This window comes from Geotrypetes seraphini, chromosome 1, assembly GCF_902459505.1.
Source record: "Geotrypetes seraphini chromosome 1, aGeoSer1.1, whole genome shotgun sequence".
In the NCBI taxonomy this organism is placed as follows: Eukaryota; Metazoa; Chordata; class Amphibia; order Gymnophiona; family Dermophiidae; genus Geotrypetes; species Geotrypetes seraphini.
Genome location: NC_047084.1, coordinates 514067658 through 514089442, shown reverse-complemented (window position 1 = coordinate 514089442; position 21785 = coordinate 514067658). Strand labels below are relative to the sequence as shown.

Genomic DNA, 21785 nt, shown 5'->3' with positions numbered 1-21785 from the left:
TAAATGCGCCTGTCTAACCTTCAAAATCCTTCACGGCATCCTCCCTCCCTTTATCCCACTTTCTTGGAACTCCCCAAATCCTAATACCACCAGACCCACCCACAAACTAAAACTATCCTTCCCTTCGTTAAAAGGCATTTCCCACTAACAGATTTTTGCAATGAGTACCGTATTTTCACGCAAATAACGCGCACCCGTATAAAACGCGCACACGGGTATAGCGCGCAGAAATCACGATGATATGTACAAAAACTTTGGTATACCGCGCTCACGGGTATACCGCGCATGCTGCCCGACGCTCCTTTCGCCCGCCCTGACTTTCCGTGCGCTGTCCCGACTCTCCGTTCACCCCCCCTGACTTCCGTGCACTTCCCCCCTTGAAGGTCTGTCCCCATCCTGAAAGCCTGATGCCCCCCCCCGACGTCCGATACATCCCTCCCCCCGAAGGACCGCCGATTCCCCAACAATATCGGGCCAGGAGGGAGCCCAAATCCTCCTGGCCACGGCGACCCCCTAACCCCACCCCGCACTACATTACGGGCAGGAGGGATCCCAGGCCCTCCTGCCCTCGACGCAAACCCCCCTCCCCCCAACGACCGCCCCCCCAGCCGACCCGCGACCACCCTGGCGACCCCCACGACCCCCCCACCCCCCTTCCCCGTACCTTTGGTAGTTGGGACAGAAGGGAGCCCAAACCCTCCTGGCCACGGCGACCCCCTAACCCCACCCCGCACTACATTACGGGCAGGAGGGATCCCAGGCCCTCCTGCCCTCGACGCAAACCCCCCTCCCCCCCAACGACCGCCCCCCCCAAGAACCTCCGACCGCCCCCCCAGCCGACCCGCGACCCCCCTGGCGACCCCCACGACCCCCCCACCCCCCTTCCCCGTACCTTTGGTAGTTGGCCGGACAGACGGGAGCCAAACCCGCCTGTCCGGCAGGCAGCCAACGAAGGAATGAGGCCGGATTGGCCCATCCATCCTAAAGCTCCGCCTACTGGTGGGGCCTAAGGCGCGTGGGCCAATCAGAATAGGCCCTGGAGCCTTAGGTCCCACCTGGGGGCGCGGCCTGAGGCACATGGTCGGGTTGGGCCCATGTGCCTCAGGCCGCGCCCCCAGGTGGGACCTAAGGCTCCAGGGCCTATTCTGATTGGCCCACGCGCCTTAGGCCCCACCAGTAGGCGGAGCTTTAGGATGGATGGGCCAATCCGGCCTCATTCCTTCGTTGGCTGCCTGCCGGACAGGCGGGTTTGGCTCCCGTCTGTCCGGCCAACTACCAAAGGTACGGGGAAGGGGGGTGGGGGGGTCGTGGGGGTCGCCAGGGGGATCGCGGGTCGGCTGGGGGGCGGTCGGAGGTTCTTGGGGGGGGACGGTCGTTGGGGGGGAGGGGGGTTTGCGTCGAGGGCAGGAGGGCCTGGGATCCCTCCTGCCCGTAATGTAGTGCGGGGTGGGGTTAGGGGGTCGCCGTGGCCAGGAGGGTTTGGGCTCCCTTCTGGCCCGATATTGTCGGGAAGTCGGCGGTCCTTCGGGGTGGGGGTGCGAGTGGTCCTGCCGGGGGGGGGGGATGTATCGGACGTCGGGGAGTCGGCCGGGCAAGAGGGCTTGGGCTCCCTCTTGCTCCGATCGTGGATGCGGGTGCGGGTGGGAGCGCGTGCGAGCGGTCGTTCGGGGTGGGGATGCGAGTGGTCCTGCCGGGGGGGGGGATGTATCGGACGTCGGGGAGTCGGCCGGGCAAGAGGGCTTGGGCTCCCTCTTGCTCCGATCGTGGATGCGGGTGCGGGTGGGAGCGCGTGCGAGCGGTCGTTCGGGGTGGGGGTGCGAGTGGTCCTGCCGGGGGGGGGGGATGTATCGGACGTCGGTGAGTCGGCCGGGCAAGAGGGCTTGGGCTCCCTCTTGCTCCGATCGTGGGTGCGGGTGGGAGCGCGTGCGAGCGGTCGTTCGGGGTGGGGGTGCGAGTGGTCCTGCCGGGGGGGGGATGTATCGGACGTCGGGGAGTCGGCCGGGCAAGAGGGCTTGGGCTCCCTCTTGCTCCGATCGTGGATGCGGGTGCGGGTGGGAGCGCGTGCGAGTGGTCGTTCGGGGTGGGGGTGCGAGTGGTCCTGCTGGGGGGGTGAATCGGGCGTCGGGCGGGGTGGGAACTATGTTTTAAAACTTTTGTATACCGCGCTCACGCATATAACGCGCGAGGGGTATGCGCGGTAGGTAAAAACGCGTATAACGCGCGCGTTATATGCGTGAAAATACGGTAATAACATTTTCCCAAAGTAAGATATTCGACATGAGGGGTTGTGGGTGGGTAATATTTATTAATACTATAATGTATATGAATGTATTAATAATTTTGATATATTGTAGATGAAATTTCTATAGAGGAAGGGAGGGGATGGGAGGGTTTTCTATCCTAATATTAATTCTTTAGATATTAGATGTAGTATATAATATTCAAGATATTATAGAACATGGGTATTGACTGAAATGTTATATTTAAAGTGTTACATGAAAGTTAATCAAGTGTATATATACAAATTCGAATGATTTCATCTGATACACTTGTTGTAATATGTAAAAATGAATAAAGAATTAAAAAAAAAAAAAAAACATTTCCCGTGCAGGAAAACTAGTGATCTCCCTCCCCTTCAGAATCATTGAGCTCTGGAACAACCTTACCTCCCCTCTTTGGAACCTGAGCTCTCTCCAACTCTTCCGCAAACATCTGAAAACCTGGCTATTCTCAAAAATGTAATACTTACTCCTTTTCTGGCATACTAAGCCCTCCTAATATTCTTCTCACTTTATCCTTTAACCTTCATTGGAGTTCCTTTCTCTCCCAACTCTTGTAAACCGTGCCGAGCTCTACGATTGTGGAGAGGATGCGGTATACAAACTTAAGGTTTAGTTTAGTTTAGCGCACTTTTGTAAAAGGAGCACTAAATGCAGTGCCCCGGCCAGAAGGCACCCGGAAGTCGATGCGATGACATCACGCGCATGCGGCAGGGATCCGGGAGGTACAGGGAGAAGAGAGAGATGCCAGCCAGGAGGAGAGTCATCCATGCCGGCTGATTTCTTACAGGACGTGCCTCTCGCCGCGAGGCACACAGTTTGCAATACACTGGATTAAACACTGTCTTTGACAGATTTAGCACTTCCTTGTGTCCAGACTGTTAATAGGCCTAGAGATGGCTTCTCTCATTATGTGAGTTGGAGTTTTGGTCATAGCTATGTAAAAGAAAAAAAGGATAGGCCCAGATGCACAAAGCTCTGACACCATGGTGGGAGCAATTTTTTTTTTTTCACTGGCAAATTATATGCATGCTATTCGTGCGGGGAATCACCGGTAAAAGGGGGAGGAACTATGCCTGGCGTTTGCTCAGAAGAGCTCTTCCCTTCTTTTTGGCTGTTCTCCTTGCTTTGATCAACTGAGCCACAGGACTCTCCAAAGCTGCTAGCAGCTTTGGAGCTTCCCCTACTGCTTGTTCGGCAGGGGAAGCCTCAAACAGCTGAGTGGCAGGGGAAGCCCTGAAGTCACCAGTGGCCTTGGGGAGTCCTGCTATTGGGGAGTGCAGCTTTTTTATTTTTAATGTGTGCAGCTGGTGTGTGTGTGTTAAACACACACATATGTGCCCATTTAAAAAAAGAAAAAGTTGTGGCAGTACCCCCGACCCTTGTATTTAAAAAAAAAAAAAAAAAAATCTGCAGGAAGAGGTGGAGAGAACGAGAGGGCACTCTCTAAAATAAAAGGGGATAGATTCCGTACAAATGTAAGGAAGTTCTTCTTCACCCAGAGTGGTAGAAAACTGGAACCCTCTTCTGGAGGCTGTTGTAGGGGAAAACACCCTCCAGGGATTCAAGGCAAAGTTAGACAAGTTCCTGCTGAACCAGAACGTACGCAGGTAAGGCTAGTTTCAGTTAGGGCACTGGTCTTTGACCTAAGGGCTGCCGCGTAAGCGGACTGCTGGGCACGATGGGTCACAGGTCTGACCCGCAGCGGCATTTCTTATGTTCTTAAGGGAGATATGCTGCATGGAGGAAAATAGGTTTGACTCAGGGCACAAAGCAGGGGGGGGGAGAGAGAGAGAGAGATGATAGACAGTGGGAAAGAAACAAACGTTGGATATAACAGTGGAATGTAGAAAAATAATTTTATTTTCTATTTTGTGATTACAATACAATACTCCCCTTATATTTGTGGGGGTTCCATTCCTTCACTCGGTGGCGCTCCGGCTGCTCTCTCCTGCCTCTCCAGCTGCCCTCGCCTGCCTCCCCTTTGCGGTTGGAAAATACTGTGAATGACCGGGACTGCGGACTGCGAATTCGCAGGGGAACACTGTATGTCAGATTTGAAATGTGTATCCTGCCAGAGCTGGTGTTAGACAGTGAGCGTGAGCTAGGACCTAACAGAGAGAAGAAAAGTATTTTTTTTATTTTGTTTACATCACAGCGCCGGTGCGGGGTTGGAGAGTGCAAAAGGGGTGGGGTGGGTGGAAAGGCTACAAATAAACCCATCAGGCTGTTTGAAAAAAAAAAATCCTAATTGGGTGGGGAAATTGAATCAAAACATAAATTCAATAGGCTTAATTGAATCAAATTGAAAATTTTTTCTCTGAATTGGGCAGCACAAGATCACACCAGTCACTTTCCTCTCACCTCCGAATCTCCTCACATTTTTTTCTCTCTCCCCAAAACTCGGTGGGGGGGGAGGGTGTCTCTCAGAGGTCACTGTTTACTTTCACTTTTACTTCTGTTCCAGTCATGGCTACATCCCCATCCGCAGTTTCCCTCTCAGTGGCTAGGTCTGTCTCTTTCTCAGGAGACAATAAGTTCTCATTTCAACCAGCCACAAAACTGCCAAAAAAGCAAACCTCTGTTTTCCAGCATATGGCTGGGGGCTCTGGAGCTCAAGTTCTGCTGAATTGTGATACATTCTCTACCCCCCTCCCCCCCTCCACACACACATTTTCTACAGTACTTCCTGTCATTTCTGTCCAAGACCTGATCTTTCTTTATGCAGCACAGTGAGTAGGCAGCCTTTGAAACTAAAAGAAGTAAAGAAACGTGCTAGGCAAGTCAGGCTCTAATCCCAGGGAAAAAAAACCTTCCTCTAGTCAAATTAAGAGTTTCTTTTCTAATTCTTTAAAAAGCAGGTAGCAATTCTTGTAGGCAGCCTCATCTGATGTGCTGGTTTCTCTTTCACCACAGCAAAGCTTGGTAAATTCTTCTCTCTTAGATCCGCTTTGGCACTTAAGTGTTTTTTGTTCATGGAAACTCTGCCATCTCACACACGGCATTTTCCCCTGATTCAAACAGTTCACTTGCAGAACTTCCCTGACTCATCTCCTGTTTCTTTGCCTGCAGGGTGGCCTCATTTGTCTGTGTGGGAGTACTTACAGCAAAATTTTCAGTGCTCTCAGACCTGGGACATTATCCCTAAAACTAGTAAACCTGATAAGTCCCCTTGTACATTGTATAACAGGAACAACCAAGTGAGACGCAATCTGAGAACATAAAAATATGTGTTGCCATTCTGAGAGGTTCATCAAGCCCAGTATCCTGTTTTCCAGCAGCAACCAATTCAAATCACAAGTGCCTGGCAAGATCCTATTAGAGTAAAACAGATTTTATGCTGCTTATCCTATAAATCAGTGTGTCACAAATTTTTTAAGCAGCTGGTACACTAATCTTGGTGCTGCAGATGGAGGGCACCCGGAAATGTGTGGATATCGACGCAATATCACACACTGGGAAGGATAACAAACTCTTAGATTCTTTTGGGAAAAAAATGTACCAAAGATTCCCTATTGATATTGAATATCACAACTCATCAGCTACCTATGTTGCAGAACCAGCATACTATACTCCAGCAGTTTTTCACCAGACCAAATAGCAAATTTTCAGCAGAACTTTTAAGGATGCCTTTCTTCACCTTTTCTGATCTTTTAGAGCAGCATCCATAGCCACATGCCACACAGGAGAAGAATATAATAATAGCCATACTGGGTCAGATCAAAGGTCCATCTAGCCCAATTTCCACAGTGGCCAATCTATGTCACAGGTACCTGGCAAAACCCCAAATCATAGCATGATTAAAGGCGTCAAGCTTCCTATGATGTCTTTGTTAGGTTAATGGATGTCCCCCTATTTGGGAGACACACTTTTGGAGGGAGAAGTTGAAGATGCTGTCTCTGGATGTCTACAATTTTGTGTTTGCTACCTACACGGAAAGAGCTGAAGCTAAAAAGCATAGTAGTGATAGAGTAGGAGGGGAAAAAGCTGCTAGAGCCAAATGGAACACTGGAAGAAGGATGAGGGTGAATCGTTAATGGCAGGTTTTAGGGCCAGGAGATTACATTACATTACCGTATTTTCTCGCATATAACGCGCACATTATATGTTGTTTTTACATACCGCGCATACCCTTGCGCGTTATACGCGTGAGTGTGTTGTACAAAATTTTTTTTATATAGTTCCCTCCCCCCCGACGCCCGATTCATCACCCGGAAGGACCGCTCGCACCCCCACAGCCTCCCCCCCCTCCCCCATAGAGAAGCTGTCTACCTTGTTTCCGGATGCCAGCCCAGTTGCTTCCTCTGCCGGCGGTCCTGCCCCTTCTCAGAGTCCTGTGCAGCGCTGCTTCCTCTTCAGGCGGTCCCGCCCTTTCTCTGATGTCAGAGAAAGGGCGGGACCGCCGGAAGAAAAAGCGCAGCAGGGCTCAGAAAAGGGGCGGGACCGCCGGCAGAGGAAACAGCTGGGCTCGCTGGCATCCGGAAACAAGGTAGACAGCTTCTCCATGGGGGAGGGGGGGGAGGCTGTGGGGGTGCGAGCGGTCCTTCGGGGTGGGAGTGCGAGCGGTCCTTCAGGGTGGGGGTGCGAGCGGTCCTTCAGGGTGGGGGTGCGGGTGCGTGCGAGCGGTCCTTCGGGGTGGGGGTGCGAGCGGTCCTTCGGGGTGGGGGTGCGAGCGGTCCTGCGGGGGGGTGAATCGGACGTCGGGGGGGGCATCAGGCTTTCAGGGTAGGGACAGGACTTCAAGGGGGAAAGGAGAGTCGGGGCGGGCGAAAAGAGAGTCGGGGTCTCCAGAGGAGAGTCAGGGCGGGCGAAAGGAGAGTCGGGCAGCATGCGCGGTATAAGGGTACATAAAGTTGTGTTTTTCGCGCGCTATACCTGTGTGCACGTTTTACACGGGTGCGCGTTATCTATGTGAAAATACGGTACTTTAGTGATTTCTATTCTGCCATTACCTTGTGGTTCAAGGCGGATTACAAAAGGAGTTATCTGGCCATTTCCAGAGGAATTGAAGAGTAGAGCAAGTTGCTTCAGACAATTGCGGTGCTAGTTTGTCTTCAAGGATTTCTTGAATAGGATGGTTTTTATTTCTTTTCTGAACGATTTGTAGTCTGGGGTCATCAGTAAATTGGAGAGTTGGTGGTCTAGTTTTGCTGCCTGTGTGGTTAGAAGGCCATCGTACAGTTTTTTTCGTTTGACGCCTCTGATTGGGGGATGCGTGAACAGTTTGTGGGTTCTCCTATGTCTGGTTGAGATGAAATAGAAAGCCAATTAGTGAGATGGACAGTTAGGCCCTCTTTTACTAAGGTGCGCTAATCGGTTTAGCACACCTTAGTAAAAGAGGGGGTTAATTTTGTTGGAATAGATTATATTTTTTTATTGTCTTTGTAAAAAATATTTAGTATTTAATGTATTTATATATTTTTACTGTTGAAATATCTTATTATCCCAGGACAAGCAGGCAGCTATTCTTGACTGATGGGTGACGGCACCGACGGAGCCCCGGTACGGACAATTTTAGAGTGATTGCACTCTAAGAACTTTTTAGAAAGTTCTAGCTCGGCCGCACCGCGCACGCGCGAGTGCCTTCCCGCCCGACAGAGGCGCGCGGTCCCTCAGTTTCTTAGTTTCCGCGGAGCTAAGAAGACGCGTTTTCAACGGCTGTTGAAATTTTTTCCTAACTTGCCTTCCCGCTCGCGTAAACGTTTGGCTTAATTTGCCTTTTTTCTTTCTTTTATTTTGTTAAAAAAAAAAAAAAAAAAATCTTTCATTTTTTTCTTCAATTTTCGGTTTTCCCCGGCGGGGCCTTCTGCCACCATCGAAGCCTCGGCCTTCGATTTGGCGGAAGCCGTTTTTCCTTTCATGCCCCCTCAACCGGGTTTTAAAAAGTGCCAGCGGTGTGCTAGGCCTATATCTCTCACGGACCCACACAACTGGTGTTTACAGTGTTTGGGTCCTGAGCATCAGGCCTCTTCTTGCACCCGCTGTGCTACTTTGAAAAAACGAACTTTAAAAAATCGCTTAATTCAACAGCGATTGTTGTTCGGTGCCGAGATGTCCGACCCCGTTCCTTCGACTCCGGCTTCGGCACCGATTCAGTCGGCACCCTCGTCTTCGACACCGCGTGATTCCACACCGGCATCCCAACAGTCAGGTAAGCCGGCTAAGAAGCCTTCCCCGCTGGAACGTCTTCCGGCCTCGAGTGCAGTGAGCCCAATCCTGCCGCCGGTTCGACGCCAGCGGAAGCGCTCCGCCCCTATAGAGGTGAGTCCCTCGACATCGGGCTCCTCATCTCCGGGGCGTCGAGCGGCACCGCAGGTACCGCAGAAGAAAAAAGCGGTACCGGTGCCATCCCTCGATGACCGCATTACGGCCATCCTTCAGGTGCAGCTGAAGGAGCAATTAGAACGACTCCTTCCTGCTATCATGACACCGAACCTTCCGGTGCCAGTTCGCACCGAGCCATCGGTACCGGTTGTTGAACAACCTGTATCGGTACCGATTGTGGAACCCGTTTTAACCGCTTCCACTGTTTCGGTACCGCTTCACCTAACCTCATCGGTATCGATGCCAGTCCTTGCACCGGAGCCGAGAGCTCACCATCAATCGGTGCAGACTTCGGCACCGGTGCGTCCGATAACTTCTCCGGACACGGTATCGATGAGGTCGGGTAAGTCGATGCGCAAAACCCGACACATGCAAACGTCGACACCTGAGTCTCGGGACCATTCTTCCCATGTAAGGGACCCTGATCTGTGGGGAGACTCAGAGGAACCCTTTCTTTCTGAAGGAGAATGTTCCTCAGAGGAGGAGGATTCGGCTGTCCCTGACCCATCCTCCAAACAGGCCACTTCCTCTTTCTCTAGTTTTTTGAAAGAGATGTGTGAGTCCTTGTCCATTCCTTTGGAGGCTGAATCCAAAAAGTCTAAAGCTTTTTTGGATGCCCTTGATTTTGATCAGCCTCCAAAGGAATTTTTGAAACTTCCCCTTCATGACATCCTGAGGGAAACTTTCTATAAGAATTTAGAGACTCCTTTAACTGTCCCAGGGGCCCCACGTAAACTGGATTCTCTATATAAGGTAATTCCCATTCCTGGGTTCGACAAACCTCAACTACCACATGAATCCTTATTTGTCGAATCCACCCTTAAAAAGACTTCAGGAGCCAGTGTATATGCATCTGTCCCTCCTGGCAGAGAAGGAAGGGCCATGGATAAATTTGGTAAGAGGCTCTACCAAAATGCTATGTTAGCTAATAGGGCTAGTAATTATGCTTTTCATTTTTCTTTTTATTTAAAGCATCTCCTTACCACCATGGCTTCTTTCGAGAAATATCTTCCTTCACGAAAGCATTCCGCTTTTCACACATGCTTGTCGTCTCTTCTCCAATTACGTAAGTTTATGGTGAGATCCATATATGACACTTTTGAACTTACATCCAGAGCGACAGCAATGTCAGTAGCTATGCGTCGTTTGGCCTGGCTTCGGGTATCCGAGCTTGATGTTAACCATCAAGATCGGTTAGCCAATGCCCCATGTCTAGGGGATGAGCTCTTTGGGGATTCCATGGACTCAACCACACAAAAGCTCTCTGCTCATGAGACGCGCTGGGATACCCTGCTCAAAAATAAAAAGAAGCCTCCTCCGCCAAGACCATACAGGCAGCAATCGGCCTATCAACGCCGTTTCACAGCCCGTCCATTGCCTACCACTGCTCAACAACCTAGGCGTCAGAGACAACAGCAACGTCAGCCTCCCAGACAACAGCAACAGCAACAAGCTGTAAAACAACCTCCTCAGCAAAAGTCACAGCCCTTTTGACTTCATTCTCCGCAGTATAGCCAGTATCCCTATTCCTGCTCTCCTGCCTCAACCAATAGGAGGTCGACTTTCTCTGTTCCTCAGCCGTTGGGAAGTAATCACTTCGGACCAATGGGTCCTCCACATCATCCGCCACGGCTACTCTCTCAACTTTCAGACTCTCCCACCTCAAAGCCTGCCAAAAGAGTCTGCTTTGAACAGTCCTCAATCAGCCCTCCTTATTCAGGAGGTCCAATCCCTCCTCCTTCTGAACGCTATAGAGGAAGTTCCTCTAGATCAAAAGGGGCAGGGATTCTACTCCCGCTACTTTCTAGTTCCCAAAAAGACAGGAGATCTCAGACCCATCCTGGATCTTCGCGATCTCAACATTCATCTAGTAAAAGAAAAATTCAAGATGCTTTCTTTAGCCATCCTTTATCCCCTTCTAAATCAAAACGACTGGCTATGCTCCCTCGATCTCAAAGAGGCTTACACTCACATACCGATCAATGTAACCTCAAGACCATATCTCCGATTCATGATCAATCATTGTCATTACCAGTACAAGGTGCTGCCCTTCGGTCTTGCCTCATCTCCAAGGGTATTCACCAAATGTCTCATTGTGGTGGCGGCTTTTCTACGCTCTCACCACCTGCATGTATTTCCTTACCTGGACGATTGGTTGATCAAAGACACTTCTGCCCAAGCGGTCCTTCTGGCCACCAACCAAACCATCCAGTTTCTACAACTTCTGGGATTCGAGATCAATCTACCCAAATCCCATATCATTCCCACTCAGAGACTTCAATTCATTGGAGCGATCCTAGATACACTCCTCATGAGAGCTTTCCTGCCATCCAATCGTCTTCAGACCCTTCAGTCTCTATGTCACCAGGTACTTCCTCTGCCGTCCATCTCAGCAAGGCAAATGATGGTGCTCTTGGGACACATGGCATCCACAGTTCATGTCACACCTCATGCCCGTCTTCACCTGCGCACTCCTCAATGGACCCTTGCGACCCAGTGGTCCCAAGCGTCGGACCCTTGCTCACGACACATATCTGTGACATCATCTCTTCGTCAGTCTCTGCAATGGTGGTTGGTATCCTCAAATCTATCCAGAGGTCTTCTGTTCCATCAGCCTCTTCATCAACTAGTCATCACCACCGACGCCTCTCTGTATGCATGGGGAGCTCACTTGAACGAGTTCCAGACTCAAGGTCTTTGGTCAGCCCAGGAGAGGAAACATCAAATCAATTTCCTGGAACTCAGAGCGATGTTTTACGCCCTCAAGGCCTTCCAACACCTTCTCTTTCCTCAGGTCCTTCTGTTGTGCACAGACAATCAGGTTGCGATGTACTACATCAACAAACAGGGTGGGACAGGCTCTCGCCTTTTATGCCAGGAAGCCCAGAAGATCTGGACTTGGGCCATAGATCATCATCTCTTCCTGAAAGCTATATACATTCAAGGGAAACAGAATTCCTTAGCAGACAAACTCAGCAGAATTCTCCAACCTCACGAGTGGACACTCGATCCCGTAACTCTGCACTCTATCTTCAATCAATGGGGCACTCCTCAGATAGACCTCTTTGCAGCTCCTCACAATCATCAGCTGCCCCTATTCTGCTCCAGACTTTACTCTCCACACCGTCTAACAGCAGATGCTTTTCTCCTCGACTGGTCGAATCTGTTCCTGTACGCCTTCCCTCCTCTGCCTCTCATGTTGAGAACCTTGTTCAAGCTCAAGAGGGAACGAGCCACCATGATTCTGATTGCTCCAAGGTGGCCCAGGCAACATTGGTTCTCCCTTCTACTTCAACTCAGTTCCAGGGAACCTTTTCTTCTTCCTCTGTTTCCTTCGCTGCTTACGCAACAGCAGGGAACCCTTCTGCATCCCAACCTCCAGTCTCTACACCTGATGGCTTGGTATCTCTCGGGCTGAACTCGACTGATACTCTTTTATCTCAGCCCGTTCGTTCCATTCTGGATGCCTCCAGGAAACCAGCCACTCTACAATGTTACCATCAAAAGTGGACGAGGTTTTCTTCCTGGTGTCTTCTTCATCATCTTGATCCCACTTCCCTAGCGGTGGAGACGTTGTTGGATTATCTTCTTTCTTTGTCTGATTCTGGCCTGAAGTCCTCTTCCATCAGGGTCCACCTCAGTGCCATTGCAGCTTTTCATGAGCCAGTCCATGGAAAACTTCTTTCAGCTCATCCCCTGGTATCCAGGTTCATGCGTGGGCTTTTCAATGTGAAACCACCTCTTAAAGCCCCTCCGGTTATCTGGGATCTCAATGTGGTTCTTTCAGCTTTAATGAAGCCTCCATTTGAACCTTTAGCTACTTCTCCTTTCAAATTTCTCACTTGGAAGGTACTTTTCCTTATTGCTCTTACCTCTGCCAGGAGAGTCAGTGAGCTTCATGCACTGGTTGCAGATCCACCTTTTACGGTCTTTCATCATGACAAGGTGGTTCTGCGTACACATCCAAAGTTTCTCCCCAAGGTTGTCTCGGAATTTCATCTCAACCAATCCATTGTCCTACCGGTTTTCTTTCCAAAACCTCATTCTCATTCTGGGGAACAAGCTCTGCATACTTTGGATTGTAAAAGGGCTCTTGCTTACTATCTGCAGCGTACGAAACCCCACAGATCAGTTCCCCAACTTTTTCTGTCCTTTGATCCGAACAAATTGGGACGTCCTGTTTCTAAACGCACGTTGTCTAATTGGCTAGCAGCGTGCATTTCTTTCTGTTATGCTCAGACCGGACTGACACTGGAAGGTTCTGTCACGGCCCATCGAGTCAGAGCAATGGCAGCATCTGTAGCTTTCCTCCGTTCCACTCCTATTGAGGAAATCTGCAAAGCTGCTACTTGGTCCTCAGTTCACACTTTTACATCTCATTATTGTCTGGATGCATTCTCCAGAAGGGATGGTCACTTCGGCCAATCTGTATTACAAAATTTGTTTTCTTAATGGCCAACCTTCCCTCCATCCCTCTTTTTGTTAGCTTAGAGGTCACCCATCAGTCAAGAATAGCTGCCTGCTTGTCCTGGGATAAAGCACAGTTACTTACCGTAACAGGTGTTATCCAGGGACAGCAGGCAGATATTCTTGCGTCCCACCCACCTCCCCGGGTTGGCTTCTTAGCTGGCTTATACTAACTGAGGGACCGCGCGCCTCTGTCGGGCGGGAAGGCACTCGCGCGTGCGCGGTGCGGCCGAGCTAGAACTTTCTAAAAAGTTCTTAGAGTGCAATCACTCTAAAATTGTCCGTACCGGGGCTCCGTCGGTGCCGTCACCCATCAGTCAAGAATATCTGCCTGCTGTCCCTGGATAACACCTGTTACGGTAAGTAACTGTGCTTAATGTAGAATTTTAATTGTTCCTAAAATACAATTTAGTGCAGTTTTCTTCAGAAAGCCTGACCCAATAGAAATGTTTTTTTGTTTTTTTTTTGTATTTCCAATTGAAAATATTTATTCAATATCAAAAGCCAACTAATTACAAATGCAGCCTTTCAATAAAGATCCAATGATAATAATATAATTGTACAAAGGAATAGTCTCACAGAGTTTTAGCTGTAGAATCCTCAACCTAGTCCAGCTTCATCTTCCTATATACTATTATGTTAAATGACTATGTGACATTTCCCAAGCTTCACACAATTGGTCAAAAGTATGATACAAGTTTAGTTTATAATTTAAATAACAGCAGTTTCTTGCTTAACTCATTAAAAAACTTAAATGTTTGATTTATACAACAACCCAATAGAGTATAAAAGATCACAATATAGTATGAGAGGCAAATCTATATTCTGAAATTCAATATCAAGATCAGTCCTGCATTTTCTAGCTACACCACAGCACAGGAAAAAAGGCTGCTTACAGGAAAACAGAAGTTATGTTTGTGTAGCAAAGATTAGAAGAACCTTTGTTTAAAGTTTTTTATTGATTTTTTCACATATCAACAAGTGTTATAAATTTTCCATACATTTATCTTAACAATACACTTGATATCTCTATAATGTATTTTATATAAACCATATTTTATATTATTTTTCTTATGAATTTATATAACATATATATTGTAATGATTTTATCAATTATTATTTAATTATGAACCCTTTTCTCTCCCTTTATCACATTAATTTCTCATAGGACTATCATTCATTCATTATGATATATTTTTTATAATGTATAATAAAGAGAATAAATTCTTTACCCCTTCCCTCCCTCCCTTCTTTAACCATTATCTTATTATGGGAAAAAATTAAAATCAGTCATTGCAAAAATCTGTTAATGGTCCCCAAATTTTCTTGAACTTATCCATATATCCTTTTTGTGTTGCAAATGTACGCTCCATCTTATATATATGGCAAACTGAGTTCCACCAAAAATTATAGTTTAATCTGTCATAATTTTTCCAATTATGTGTAATTTGCTGTACTGCTACTCCAGTCAATATAAATAAAAGTTTATTGTTATTTGATGAAATTTGACTTCGAGCTCTCATTGCAGTACCAAACAGAATCGTATCATATGTCAAGGCTACCGGATTTTCTAACATCCTATTAATTTGAGGCCAAATTGATTTCCAAAATATTAATATGAATGGACAATAGAATAAAAGATGATCTAATGTCCCTGCTTCAAGATGACAATGCCAGCATCTATTAGACTTAGAGCTATCTATTCTATGTAAACGTGTGGGGGTCCATAAAGCTCTATGTAAAATAAAAAATAGAAATGTTTTTTAATAAAAGGCTGTAAAGAACTAAAAAAAAACCAAAACCCCATGAAAAATAAAGACATTTTTCATTTAATAATAAATATAGATTCATGTGTACATTTAACAACCCTATGATCCCTTGGCCCATGTAATAATTTCATGGTTTTATTGTGGTGTGGCGCTGTCTGAAAATATATTACTAAATATCAACTATTAATAGAAACTGGGAGCTTTCTAGATCTCGGATGTATGATGAGGGCAAGAACACCAGAGGTTAGTCTTTACTGCTTTGCCCACCAGTTTTCAGAAAGTAGTATTGAGTTGAACACAGGCTCACTGTTGTTGCTTTTATTGTAAAATATGGTCTTGGGACCTCGACAAAATTGTGTGTCAAAAGAAAGGAATTGAGTAATGGGGGAAGGGGGGTGTTTTAGAAATGACCTGTTGCAAAATGTTTGCACAACAAAACCAGCTGCATGAATGAAATGTGGAAGCAAACTTTAAGAGAATGCCTTATGTGAAATCTATGTGCCAGTTAACTTATCCTGCTGACCCTTGAGGCTTAAAGATACAGAGCAACACAGTAAATGATGTCAAATAAAGATCAAAATGGTCCATCAAGTCTGCCCAGTAGAGAGTCATATACTTTGGGTAGATACATCTATAGAATTTCTTATACAACCCAACGCCATCTTCACTTCCTAGCCGGTTCACTCTATTATATCCATCTGACAAACTGTCTTGCCTCCAGCTCTCACTATCTCTTTGTTACAGTAAATTCCTTCTGAGTATCTCCACCTTCTATCACTCCCTAACCCCCCCCCCCTGTGCCCCTTACTTTCTGCCCAGATTATGGCCAAGTACTTCCATGACAAGGTTTACAAGATTAATCTTGAATTCTTCACCAGGTCACCTTCTCCCCTTCCCCCACTTCATTCTTACAGTCTTCCTTCAACCCCCTTGCCAACCTTTCTTCCCTTTCTAAAATCCCAGAAGAGGAATCTGCACATCATCTCTCCTTTTCCAAACTCATTACCCAAGGCCTGCTCCTCTTTTCGTAACACGCCAGAGTGAAATATCCAACGGCCAAGGCCAAGCAGCCTATTTAGAGTGCTGCTGGCCCAATTCTGCTTCGGATGAAGGAAGGGCTCACTCGCAATCGACGGGGAGGAATGGAGGGTCAGCAGGGGTTCGGCTGGGCAGGGGGATGCTCAAGGGTTCTGCTGCACAAGGGAGGGAAGGAAGGATAGAAGTTGGGCAAGGGTTATGCTGCATGAGGGATGGGAGGGAGGGAAAGATAAAAGCTGGGCAAACTTCTGCTGCACAGGGGGATGGGAGGGAGAGAAAGAAAGGAAAGAGGAAGAATTTGGGGTAAAGGAGAGGAAGGGATAGATAATCATGTGCATATCCCGAAAATACGACCTAGTGCCTTTTTTGGGCCCCAAATGAATATAAGACAGTCTTATTTTTGGGGAAACATGGTATATTGAATCTCCCAAGACCTCAGCAGCACTGCTGTGCGAAATTCATTTTTTCATGCACAGACTTTGGGCACCCAAATCGTCACCGGTCTTTCTTATTTAATTTTAGTTTTAATACTTTATTAGTTTTTAAATTTTTTCAATAAATTATAAGTGAAATAAATTAATACTCATCTTGTGTATCAACTCGGCAGGGGGATTTTTAGTTATTGAGACAGACATAGGGGGATCATCTGTGTTAATTTAATAAGAACATAAGAACTGCCATTTCCGGATCAGACCCAAGATCCATCAAGTCCGGTGATCCGCTCACGCGGAGGCTCAGCCAGGTGTGACCTGGCGAAAACTTAGTCACCCGTATCCTTCTAAGCGTCTTACGAGGAGATGTGCATCTAACTTGCCCTTAAATCCTAGAACGGTGAGTTCCGCAGCAACCTCCACCGGGAGAGCATTCCAGGTGTCCACCACTCGCTGTGTGAAGCAGAACTTCCTGGCATTTGTCCTGGGCTTGTCCCCCCTCAGCTTCAGTCCATGACCTCTTGTCCTAGTCACATTTGACATCGTAAATAACTTTTTCTCCTGCTCTATCTTATCGATTTCTTTTATTATTTTAAACGTCTCAATCAGATCCCCTCGCAGTCACCTCTTCTCAAGAGAGAACAGTCCCAGTTTTCTAAGTCGTTCTTTGTAGTTCAAGTTCTCCATACCTTTTACCAGCTTCGTTGCTTGCCTCTGCACCCTCTCCAGCAGTTTTATATCCTTGTTTAGGTAGGGGAGACCAGTGTTGGACACAGTATTCCAAGTGTGGTCTGACCATTGCTCTATAAAGCGGCATTATGACCCTCTCCGATCTACTCGTGATTCCTTCTTTATCATGCCAACATTCTATTTGCTTTCTTTGCTGCCGCCGCACATTGTGCTGATGGTTTCAGGGTCCTATTTATCAGTACCCCCAGGTCTTTTTCTTGTTCGCTCTTACCCAGAGTTGCACCTGACATGCTATACTCGTGCTCCTTGTTCTTTCTGCCCAAATGCATTACCTTGCATTTTTCCACATTAAACTTCATCTGCCATTTCTCTGCCCATCTCTCTAACTGGCTCAAATCTCTCTGTCGTTCCTCGCTGTCCTTTTCTGATCTGATTGCCTGACATAGCTTCGTGTCATCTGCAAACTTGATGATTTCACTGGACATTCCTTCTTCTAGGTCGTTGATGAAAATATTACCGTATTTTCACGCATATAATGTGCGCGTTATACACGATTTTACAAACCGTGAGCGCGTTGTATACATTTTTTTTTACATCGTCCCCCCCCCCCGACGTCCGATTCACCCCGCAGGACCGCTCACACCCCCATCCCGAAGGACCGCTCGCATGCACCCGCACCCCCACCCCGAAGGACCGCTCGCACGCACTCCCACCCGCACCCCCACCCTGAAGGACCGCTCACCCCCCCACAGCCTCCTGACCCCCCCCCTCTGCCCCCATCATGTAGAAGCTCCTACCGGTGTCCTGCTGCTTCCTCTTGGCGGTCCCGGCCCTTCTGTGAGCCCTGCGCCTGCGCTGCTTCCTCTTCCAGCGGTCCCGCCCTTTCTCTGACATCAGAGAAAGGGCAGGACCGCCGGAAGAGGAAGCAGCGCAGGGCTCACAGAAGGGCCGGGACCGCCAAGAGGAAGCAGCAGGACACCGGTAGGAGCTTCTACATGATGGGGGCAGGGGGGGTCGGGAGGCTGTGGGGGTGCGAGTGGTCCTTCAGGGTGGGGGTGCGGGTGCGGGTGGAAGTGCATGCAAGCGGTCCTTTGGGGTGGGGGTGCGGGTGCGTGCGAGCGGTCCTTCAGGGTGGGGGTGCGAGCGGTCCTGCGGGGGGGGTGAATCGGACATCGGGGGGGGCATCAGGCTTTCAGGGTGGGGACAGGACTTCAAGGGGGTGAGGAGAGTCGGGGCGGGCGAAAGGAGAGTCGGGGTGGCCAGAGGAGAGTTGGGGCGGGCGAAAGGAGAGTCGGGCGGCGACGGGAGAGTCGGGGCAGCATGCGCGGTATACGGGTGTGCGCGGTATACAAAATTTTTTTAACATATATTTTGGTTTCCCACGCGCTATACCCGTGTGCGCGTTTTACACGGGTGCGCGTTATCTACGTGAAAATACGGTAAATAAGATGGGCCCAAGAACTGAGCCCTGGGGCACACTGCTAGTCACTTTTTCCCAGTCTGAGAGCTTCCCATTTATGCCCACCCTCTGCATTCTGTTTTCCAGCCATTTTCCTATCCACCTTAGTATGTCTCCCTTTATTCCGTGGCTTTGTAATTTCTTGAGAAGTCTTTCGTGTGGAACTTTGTCGAATGCCTTCTAGAAGTCCAAGTATATTATGTCCAATGGTTCCCCGTTATCAATTTGTTTGTTTACTGTTTCAAAGAATTGTAGTAAATTCATCAAGCATGATTTTCCTTTCCTGAAGCCATGTTGACTGGCTCTCATCAGGTCGTGTGTATCCAAGTGCCGGACTATGCTATCTTTAATCAGTGCCTCAACCATCTTTCCAGGGACAGACGTAAGACTCACCAGTCTGTAGTTGCCCGGTTCTCCTCTTGATCCTTTTTTGAAAATTGGGGTGACGTTCGCTATCTTCCAGTCGTCCGGTATCTGTCCAGTTCTAATTGACAGGTTAGCAAGGTTTTGCAGTAGTTCTCCGATTTCTACCTTCAGTTCCTTTAATACTCTCAGGTGAATTCCATCCAGTCCAGGGGATTTGTCACTTTTAAGTTTGTCGATCTGGTAGTATATCTGGTCCAGATCCACTTCTAATGTGGTGAGGCTGTCCTCTATTTCTCCCTTGAACACTTTCACTGTTTCAGGTATTGATATAATGTCCTCCTTCGTAAAGACAGATGCAAAGAAGGAGTTTAGTCTGTCTACAATTTATTTGTCTTCTTTGATGCACCCTTGTCTTCCCTGGTTGTCCAGCGGACCCACTGCCTCTTTTGCAGGTTTTTTCCCCTTTACGTATCTAAAAAAGAGCTTGAAGATTTTGGCCTCTTACGCTATTTTCTCCTCATAGACCTTTTTGGCATCCCTCACCGCCTTGTGACATTTCTTCTGATTGTCTTTGTGGCTGTTCCAAGCTTCAGTAGTTCTTTCGCGTTTCCATTTTTTAAAGGAGTTCTTCTTTTCTCTTACGGCATCCTTCACCTCTTTAGTAAGCCATGCTGGTTCTCCTTTGCTTTTATTTTTCCGTCCTTTGGATATCCGCGGAATGTAGAGATTTTGTGCTTCCGTGATTGTATTTTTCAGTAGGGACCATGCCTGATCTACCGTTTTAATTGTGTATATCCTTTTCTTGAGAGGTTTTTTTACCTTGGCTCTCATGCTATCATATCTTCGTTTCTTAAAGTTGAGGGTCATGGTTAAGGTTTTGATACATTTCCCCTTCCCGATGTCAGGTTTAAAGTTGATCATGTTGTGATCACTCGTCCCTAGCAGGTCCGTGACTTCTACTTCTTTAGTCTGACCAGTAATGCCAATTAGGACCAAGTCCACGGTGGCATTCCCTCTCGTCGGCTCTCCCACCATTTGATCTAGGAAGCAGTCCCTTATCGTTTCTAGGAACTTTGTTTCTTTGCTGCAGTTTGAGATTCCCAGGTTCCAGTCTATCCCTGGAAAGTTAAAGTCTCCCATGATCATTACATTGCCTGTCTTACATCCTTTTTTGATTTCCTCTATCATTTCTGAGTCTGTCTCCTCCGACTGTCCTGGGGGTCGATAATAAAGGCCAATTTTTGTGTCCGTACCATTGTGTCTAGGAATCTTAATCCAGAGGGACTCCAACTTCTCCTTCCCCTCTGTCTTCATCTCTCTAACAGATTCTATTCCTTCTTGAACATATAGGGCAATACCTCCTCCTTTCTGCCCTGTTCTGTCCCTTCTGTATAGCTTGTATCCTTGCAGTACTGTATCCCATTCATTTTCATCATTCCACCATGTTTCTGTTATGCCAATGATTTCTAGTTCATCAAGTCTTGCTATTGTCTCTAACTCTCCCATTTTGTTTCTCAAGCTCCTAGCATTCGTGTACATACATTTAAGTTTCCTTTGTGATTTCTTCTTGGGCTTTCTGAGCTTTGCCGCCCCTACTGTGTCTTTCATGATATCTGTCTGTGCTCCTACGTTGTCTCCCTCGTTTGCTTTGTGCTCTTCTCCCTCTATGTCTGAGTAGTTATCCGTAGTTCCTTCTTCGGGGCATTTCGTTGCCCGGGCTATCGACTGATGGTCGACTGTCGGCTTTCCCCTGACCTTTAGTTTAAAGCCTTCTCAATGGCCCTCTTCATGTTGCCTGCCAATACTCTTGCTCCTTCCTTGGTGAGGTGTAATCCGTCTTTTCTGTAGTACCTGTTTCTTCCCTAGAGCGCCGTCCAGTTGCGCACGAACTTAAGATTCTGCGTTACCAAATCAGTGCAAACTAGATAACAGAAGAAATCAACACAACACACAAAACTGAAAGTACAAGCATAAAATAAAATACAACATTGCCCTTAGATGCATCCATCCTAACAGCACCCCTGTTTTTCATATTACAAGACAAAATTAATTCCATAGCAATCCAGTAACATTTAACACCTAATAATATCAAATGGGCAAGTTTTCAATGCTTATGGAAGGAAAACAAATTACTTTCCAGTCAAGAGGCAACTTATACCAAAAGAAAGGATTTCTTCTTTGCAGGGTTCTCAACTTTGTATAAGTCAATCTCGTATAATCCTCTATTGAAAGAGCTTCAAACTTACAACCACTTAATGCCCATGTAAAACATCTAAGCATACAAACTTCTACAGCAGTGCTTACCTAGGTTAGTGTCATACCTGTAATAATATTAAACGTGCTGCATCAGCAAAGGGAGTTGCATTCTCCCACTTTCTCCAGGACAACTCAGTATTTTGTGAATTCTGTTATTCTTGTCTCTACTACCCTTTCCAGAAGGGCATTCCAGGCATCCATCATCATTCCCATGAAACAAAATACAGTGGTACCTCGGTTTACGAGTGCACTGGTTTGCGAGTGTTTTGCAAGATGAGCAAAACATTTGCAAAATCGGCGCCTCAGAAACCGAGCATGGCTTGATTTACAAGCGCCCCTCCCCTGCGATTCGGCACCCTCCCCCCGCGATCCGGCACCCCCCACCCCCCGCCGCGATTGGGCACCCCCCTCCCCCGCTGCTTCTTACCGTCATCTGGGCACCGGCACCGGTATGTCTTGTACGTTGGTGCCAGTTCCCGAAGATCGGCCTCCTCTTCTGCTGGGCCTTGAGCATGCACAGATGCTCAAGGCCCAGCAGAAGAGGAGGCCGATCTTCGGGAACTGGCACCAACGCACAGGACATGCCGGTGCCCAGATGACAGTAAGAAGCGGCGGGGGGTGCCCAATCGCGTCGGGGGGGGTGCCCAATCGCGTCGGGGGGGGCCGGATCGCAGCTGGGGTGGGCCCAATCGCGGGTGGGGGAGTC

General features: G+C 47.9%; 1 protein-coding gene across 11 annotated transcripts in view; it reads left to right on the top strand.

Moving 5' to 3' along the window:
• The window catches only part of LOC117352366 (semaphorin-4D-like), a 348824-nt gene that overhangs the window by 251881 nt on the left and 75158 nt on the right, over nucleotides 1-21785 (top strand). The window lies entirely within an intron of this gene.